This window comes from Branchiostoma floridae, chromosome 6 (assembly GCF_000003815.2).
Source record: "Branchiostoma floridae strain S238N-H82 chromosome 6, Bfl_VNyyK, whole genome shotgun sequence".
NCBI classification, from domain to species: Eukaryota; Metazoa; Chordata; class Leptocardii; order Amphioxiformes; family Branchiostomatidae; genus Branchiostoma; species Branchiostoma floridae.
The window spans coordinates 1,364,827-1,365,930 of NC_049984.1; positions in this window are offsets into that span (position 1 = coordinate 1,364,827).

Sequence of the window (1,104 nt, forward strand, 5' to 3'; positions counted from 1 at the left end):
AATGGTTGTCTCGGGATACTGGCCACTATATTACAAGTATATGGTGTGCAAACGGCGGAAAAGTACAAGGAAGTAGCTCCATATATATACAACAACAAAAAAACGACAGTCATTATTTACATGTGTGCCCAACGCAAGAATAACACGGCTAGTCAATAGCAACAAAAGAATCCACTGTGTTGCCAAAAGTTGTAACCAATGTGCACAAACGTACCTATCATTAAAAGCGGAAAAAATATTTGTCTTTATAGTTAGACTTTTTCCATGATTGGTTAGACTCCAAACGTGTTGTTGTTGGTTTTGATATTTACCTTATTGAGGGCTTATGTTTTCACTGCTCCGTTCTTAATTGGAGGGGGGTTCTTGATGTTTCTCCAACTGTCATATCAACTTTCAAAAGTAAGGTAGACCTGTCTAAGGCTGTAACATACCAGCAAGTTACCACCACTCTTTACGAGAAAGACTCCGTTTTTGTTGAAGCGCTGAGCAACGTTTCCTCCTGTTTGTTGGCCAGGTGTAATGTTGTTACATGGTCAAGTATTAACCCGAGCACGAAATGAACCCAGGCAGTTGTTTGCATAGCAAGTATCAAATGCCGTTGTCCATTGTGTCGCCCATGAAAGCCTATTGTTGGCCCAATGTGGTCCCCAGTGCGTGTATGTTAACAAAACGTATAGATTCCGCCCATATGTCTGCTGTGAGTGGTCCTGCCATGAGTGTGGGGACAGGGAGGGGGGACCTGTGGGCATTTAGCGCAACTGGACCGTGAGAAACAAAAACGTCGCTTAAGAATTGTGCTACTGATTAATCTGCAGGTCATTAGTTAGCAATATAGAAGAAAAAATCTCGTCTCTTTTCTACTTTTGCTAATCCATGAGCATAGAACATGACTGAATTAGACCAGACTCGCACATACAGGTCCTACCATGTGTGTGGGGAGGGAGAGGGACACCGGGCATTTAGCGTAACTGGACCGTGAGAAACCAAAACGTTGCCTTAAAGTTGGTCTATAGAATAATCTCGTCGGATATTTTCCACTATTGCTGATCACTGACCATGAAACATGACTGAACGAGCCAGGCAGACTGGAACATACGGTACCTA